Source organism: Carcharodon carcharias, chromosome 7 (genome assembly GCF_017639515.1).
Source record: "Carcharodon carcharias isolate sCarCar2 chromosome 7, sCarCar2.pri, whole genome shotgun sequence".
NCBI classification, from domain to species: Eukaryota; Metazoa; Chordata; class Chondrichthyes; order Lamniformes; family Lamnidae; genus Carcharodon; species Carcharodon carcharias.
The window spans coordinates 47087413-47093726 of record NC_054473.1 but is presented as its reverse complement, the minus strand read 5'-3'; the positions used below and the strand labels follow the sequence as shown (position 1 = coordinate 47093726).

General features: G+C 49.0%; 1 protein-coding gene across 2 annotated transcripts in view; it reads left to right on the top strand.

Moving 5' to 3' along the window:
* Positions 1-529: 529 nt before the first annotated feature.
* LOC121279680 (cadherin-related family member 3-like) overlaps positions 530-6314 on the top strand; it is a 125769-nt gene continuing 119984 nt past the window's right edge. For both annotated transcript variants that reach the window (XM_041190908.1, XM_041190907.1), the window contains exon 1: positions 530-767. The gene's annotated coding sequence lies outside the window, so the exon portion shown is untranslated. The remainder of the gene's footprint in view (positions 768-6314) is intronic.

Genomic DNA, 6314 nt, shown 5'->3' with positions numbered 1-6314 from the left:
TATTCCCTCTAGAAATAAACCCTAGTTTTTTTTAAAATGACCTTATTAATCGGCATTACTAGTTTTAGTTATTTGTGCATTAGTACTCTCAGATCCCTTTGTTCTTCTACTCCATTTAGGTTCTTGTTTTCCCAGTAATATGTGATCTCTTTATTTTTTTCTGACTAAAATGTAATATTTCACAATAATGTGTTGAAATTAGCTCACCAATTATATATATTCTGAAAGCTTATTCATGTTTTCTTATCATTCGTTGGAGATCACCTCAGTATTAACGCCTCCCTCCAATTTGTTGTCATCTGAAAATTTAGAAATTTTCTGCTCCGGGTCTAAGTCTGTCGGCGGGAGAGGGAAGTCAGAGTGACTACCCCTGGAGCGCGGGGCCGGTGAGCACTTCAAGTCGTGTGCTGATCACCTGGGAGGATTATGTTACATCGCGGGGCGGGGCGGGGCGGGGCAGGGCCGGGTCGGCAGGAAGTCGCGCCCCCTGCCTTCATGTCCGGGTGCCAGTGATTCAGCGCACCAGGACACCAAGATGGCCTCCAGGAAGCAGCAAGCACCGGCTCCATAGTTTAGCGTGACACTTTCCTCCAGGTTGTGGAGGACAGGAGGGATGCGCTCTTTCCAAGGGATGGGAGAAGGAGGCCCAGCCGATGCAGCACAGCGGCCTGGGAGGAGGTCGCCCGGTGTTCAGTGCTACAGGGGTGCAAGGGAGAAGTGCCCTGCAGTGTAGGAAACGTGTGAACAATTTAATCTGTGCCACCAAGGCAAGTGAATCTGCTACTTCCTGTACTCACATCACCATTTTTTGAATCTGGCATGGGACATAGATGTCAGTGGCAAGGCCAGCATCTGTGCTGCCAATCCCTAAAAGCCCTTGGGAAGGTGTTGGGGTGCTACCTCATTGCTCCCTGGATTGAGCATGGGGATTTCAACTACCTAAAAATCAGTTGGACCGAGGAAGTAGGTACTGAGGATGAGGTTCTGGTGTGCCTACAGTGTATACAGGGCTCTTTCCGAAGCCTTTCTAAGTAACAAACCCAAATAAGGGAGGATTTGCTACTGGATCTAGTAATGGGGAATGAAGCCGAGCAAGGAAAGTCAGGATGGGAATTATAGGCCCAGTAAGGACAAAGATCACAAGCAGTGATAGAAAAATGACAGAAATGTTAAATAATTATTTTGTTTCATTATCTAGTAGGATATAGATCAAGTGAACATGACATCAGAAAATGAGATTAGAAATAAATACAATCATATATAAAATACAAAGTGGAGAAGTATTAAATAAACTATTCAAACTCAAGAGAGAATAAAACCCCTGGTCTGACAGATTGTGCTAGTGCATTTTTAAAGAATCTAGGGAAAAGATAGCAGAGGCACTTTATACATATTTAATAATTCATTAGAAAAAGATGTAGTGCCAGAGAACTGGTGGATAGCTAATGTAATTCTTATATTTAAGAAGGGAAACAGAACATGCCCAGGGAATTACAACCCAGTCAGCTTTACATCAATAATAGGAAAAATAATGGAATCCGTACTAAAAGAGAAAGAATAAATACATTTAGTAACCAAAAATAATGAATAGCATGGATTCCAAAATGGAAATTCTTGCTTGACCAACCTCATTGAATTCTTTGAACTGGTAACAGAGAGAGCAGACAAGGGCACTGCAGTAGATGTAATTTATTTGGATTTCCTAAAGGTATTTGATAAGATGTCGCATGATAGACTAATGAATAAGGACGGAGTATGTAGAATGGATGGCTAGGTAGCTGAAAAACAGGAAGCAGAAATTAGGGGTAAAGGGTAGCTATCTAGAGCAGCAAAAGGCGGAAAGTGGGATCTCAAAAGATCAGTGTTGGGACCACAGTTCTTCACAATTTATATTAATAATTTAGACTTTGGAATCAAAGACACTGGCCGGAATTTCCCCCCACACTCTCTCCAGCAAGTGGGGTTCATGGTGGATGGGGGTGGAGAATGTGACGGGAGCGAAAAATATCGTTTCCCTGATGGGGAGAGAACTGATGGCAGGAACTTGCAGTTCCGACTGTCATGGCGGTTGCCATACCCGCTGAAGGTTGTTGGGAACCAGATTTCCATATGGATAATGTTATTTAAATCAGCAACAGACTGGTATGTTACCCACCCCCAGCCTATCCTCTGTCCCGTCAGCAGGAATTTATGTCAGTCCAATTCATGACCAGACCAACATGGCATTCTCCTGGTAAGAGAGCACTTACCTGAGAAATAGAGGCCTGAAGCAACAGAAGACCACATGAACCTAGGTATGACACGTGCCAAGGGAACAGCCTGGGCTGGGGGTGGTGGGCGGTGGCTGCCGGAAGACACAGGGGAAACCAGGAAGCCTGGAAGGGGAGTGGGGGAGAGCAAAGAAGCCTTGAAGTTGAGTGGTGGTGGGGGAGAGAATGAGGGAATGTTCAGAGGGAGGGGTCAGTGATGTCAATGCTTGAATCGGGGGTGGGGTGGGTGGGGTGGTGGTGGTTGTGAACCAAGGGTACAGGTGGTAGGCGGGCATTGTGTCTGTGAGAGGGGGCGGTGGGATATGGTAGTGTGGGAGGGTGAAGGTCCAGGAGTAGTGAGAGTAGGCCTTGTCTGGGGAGTCATTGGAGGGGATAAGTTTAACATGGATCTTGGGAGTGGACAGAATCAGGGTAAGCATGGGGGCAGTGCCAGATGTGAGCTTACCGGGTGGGGGGAGGTGTGTGAAGGGTGATGGTGATGGGCTGTAGCGCGATGGAGGAAATGTTCAAGAGTGACCAATGGGAGGGTGAAGGTAACACCGGTGGTGGGGCGGGTGTCAATAGTGATGGGGGAAGGGTGTGGGTTACAGGAGGAGGGTAGGTGTTGGAGACAATTTGGAAGGTGATTTGCACCATCCTGGGGCAAAGTCAGATCAGGGTGTCGATGCCCTTGATGTCCAACAGAAAAAATGTTAGGTTAGAGGAGGGCCATTGGGTCATCTCAACAGGAGAACTGAAGGAGAACCCTGATAATAGAAAGGGGGTCAAGGAGGAGTGTGCACAGACAATAATACATGCAGTAGCAAGAAAAACCCAGGAGACCTCCATTAAGTGCAATGATTCATATATTTACAAAGATGCACTACTATTCACCCTTGCCACCAGTGTGAATTTAATACTTATTAATTTTTTTTTTTACCCTACCACTACATCTGGGTGCTTCCACAATACCCGCAGCAGAGGCAACAGAGGTGGAGAGGCAACAATGCCCTGTTATCTTTGATAACTTTGGCAGGCGTCCTCTGGAGTGCTGAGACCTGAAGTGCTCCGGCCTTCTCCGGGTCTCCTGCTCTGGGGCAACTGCATCCTCAGCACCCTGAGGCTGGAGCTGATGGGATCACAGGCAGAGGGGGCATGGAACGTATGGAGGCCTTTGGAGAGTCCTAGGCAGAAGCTGCAGAGGTGTCCAATTCACTATCCATTTCCCTTTGGATGCCTGAGGAGCCCTCCCTGATTCCTTGAGGAGAAGGGGCTCCTGGAGGGAGGTTGAGGTGCCCCACCCCTCTTGTGTAGCCATTGCAGAAGCTCATCTATGGCTACAGAGATGCAATGCAGGTCTACGTGTATCTCCGGCAGAAACTGAGCATTCTGCTGGACCAGGTTCTCCATGGCTTCTGCCATCCTCCTTCGAGGCATTCACATGTCAGAGACACTACATCAGAGAGCATGTGAAGGACTCCTCCACCTTGCGTGCCACTCTGTTGAGGGCCTCTGACATGTCTGCCTGTTGTTCCCCTGCTTCTTGCTGCACCTCCAGCATCTTCTCCATGACTGCTCCCAGAGGTTCATCACCTGACTCTGTCTTAGAAGAGGCCTCTTCTCTAGCAGCCCTCCAAAAGGCGGAGACCTTGGCAGTCACTGCCTCCTCCTGCAATGGACACGTGTCTGTGTGGTGACCACCAGAGTGTGAGCCTGAACTAGACCTATGAGCCACCGAGGCATGTGAATCTGGGCTGGTGGAGGGTTCAGGTGAACGCTGTGACTGCTGTACAAGTGTGAAGCTGTCCTTTGTCCTCATTTGAGGTCTCTTGCGGGCTAGAGCTGACTTCAGATGCAGGGGCTGGCCTCACCCTCTTCCTCCTGCTGCCTGGAATGGAGTGAGGAGAGTATGAGTGACTGCCTAGGCTGCCCCCTACATCGCACAGAGCCTTGCCCTCAGGTTCCGATTTGCAAAGAATAAGTATGATTCCTCACTGGATGTTTGAGGGAGGCTGACCTCACCGTTGGCACAGGCATGGCCACAGCCTTCCCCTACCGGCTTGTCAGCCTACTGCTCCAATTGTGTGAGGGGCCAGATGTCCTCTCCCATCTTCTCCCTCTCTCACCTGTTCTGTGCTGCCTTCTCCTGCATAAGATAGATAGATGGATTGTGACAACTTCAGATGCAGGAGCAGGTCACATGCTGCTAGTTCTCTGGCTGTTACGTGACATTGTGACTCCCCAATGCCTGTCCACCATGTAGAAGGCGCATGTGAGGAGTTTGAGGGAATACTGTTCACTTGTCTGGATAAGTGTAGCTCCAGTAGCAGTTGGAGACGATCCAGGATGAAACAAGCTGCTTGATTAGCATTTCATCCATTCAGTCCCTCCACCACCGACCCATTGGCAGCTGCATGTGCTGTATGAAAGATGCACTGCTGCTAGTGCCCAGGGCTATTTCAGCAGCCCCCTCCAGACTGTGAGCTCTAGCAGCTAGAAGGACAGGCGCAGCAGAGGCATGGGATCAGCAGCATCTGCAAGTTGCCCTCTACTCCAATCTTTACCCCACCCCACAATGGCTGTGCCTTCAGTGTGGCTAGGTCAGCAACCTGCAGTTGTATCCCTACCAGCAGGCCACATGGACTGCAGTGGAGCAATGAGCCTGGAAATCCTCACTGGTACATACTACATCGCTTCAGCAGAATGGTCTGGGCAATGAAACCTCTTTTCAAAAGGCCAATTGTCTGCTTAATTGTGGCCTGGGTCGAACCGTGGCACTGTAATGCTCTTTGACTGCAATGCAACGGTTCTTCATGGCGTCAGTAGCCATGTCTTGAGTGGGTACCTCTTGTCCCTGAGGCAGCCCTGATTTGAGTTGTGAACTCATGCCCACTGTAGTGAACATATCTGCACTGGTGTAGGATTGGGTGGAAAAACGTGACACTGCGTTCTTTAGGGTTCGACACCCTCTTCCTGCGAGGTGTACCACAGGGTTTCTACTGGGGCAGCAGCCTATCCACCCAGAGTACAAAAGCTTGCATGGGAGAACACAAAAAATTAGGGAAAATGCCTTCCCCTTTCCTTTTCCCATCTATGCCTGATGCATTTTTCAGCCTAGTGGTGGACACCAAGCTTGAGGCCTCCTCACTCACTTCACACTACAATCTGATCTCACCATCCACTGTAGTCTGGCCTCCCTGCTCTCCATGAAACCCTCAAGGATGCAGCATTACATCTTTCCAATCTTTCACCAGTGCAGATACGTTCACCGCGAAGAATATGAGTTCACAACTCGAATCAAACTGATGAGTACCTCACAGACACGCAGGAGCAGCTGAGGGAGGCTGTGATGGCTGAGGGATCTGACAGTTGGAGTATTGATGGAGACCAGGCCCATGCTGAGCCCCAGGCTGATGACAGGCCTCTGCTGTTAGCCACATAGAACATGCTCTCCGGTCATGTCAAGTGCATCCTCCTTTGTGAATGTCAGGGTATGGATGTTCAGCACACCTCCAGCAATCTTTGCCCTTTCTCTGGTGCTTTGGGCCCTTTTGTCTTGCAGACAAAAGGGGAAAGTCAGACGCAACACAAAGATCAATTGACCCCCTAATCAGCTAGCGTCCCTCAGGCACAGGGTTGGGGCTCCCAGATGTCTCATACACATGTCTACTCTCATGGAATGAGTCAGATACTGGCACTGAGAATTGTCATCTACATGCAGCCATTCCTCATGATGCAGCTGCTGCTAGTGTCTACTATTCTTTAACCTGCTTGACTGATTCCTCCCCATGTTGAGACCCATTGCATGTTGTCCACATGAAGACCAGAGCACTCTCAGCATTCAGTTACACTCACCTTGACGATGTGGAGGAGTTCATTAATCCGCTTTGATACTGTACCCAGGTGTGCAGCTGGACTCCATTGCTCTAATCTCTACTGCTACATCTGTCCAAGCTTCCTTGGTCAGACAGGAGCTTGTCTTCTTGCTGTTTTTAGGTAATAGCACCTCCCTCCATTCCTGAGCAGCCTGGAACATACAAGGAGGCAGTACTATGGGTGTCTTGC